We start from the raw sequence: 395 nt of genomic DNA, 5'->3' as shown, positions 1-395 counted from the left end.
GAGAGAGAGAAAGAGAGAGAGAGAGAGAGAGAGAGAGAGGGAAAGAGAGATAAAGAGATTTGTTATTGAAAGAGCAAGGAGTGACTCTGTCGATGAAAAGATGCCTACGAGGATTTACTGTATCTTACACATCTATGTTTTTTTCTGTCTCCTTGATACCAGAACTCCGCCTCGCGCTCCCAAGATTTCCCATGCGGCATTGAGTCATTTCCAAGCGGCTTCCTCCATCTTACCGCTAATCAACAAAGTTAATTTGTTTCCCCGTTTATTTTTATGAATCCTCGAGCCACCACAGTTGGGCTTCCGCCGTTCCACAATGTATTTCTCCAGCTAACTGGCAAAAGCTCTCTTCATTTATCAGATCCACACAGCCGGCTTATTACAAGAGTCCTCTT

This window comes from Etheostoma spectabile, chromosome 14 (assembly GCF_008692095.1).
Source record: "Etheostoma spectabile isolate EspeVRDwgs_2016 chromosome 14, UIUC_Espe_1.0, whole genome shotgun sequence".
In the NCBI taxonomy this organism is placed as follows: Eukaryota; Metazoa; Chordata; class Actinopteri; order Perciformes; family Percidae; genus Etheostoma; species Etheostoma spectabile.
Note: the sequence above shows the minus strand (reverse complement) of the source record.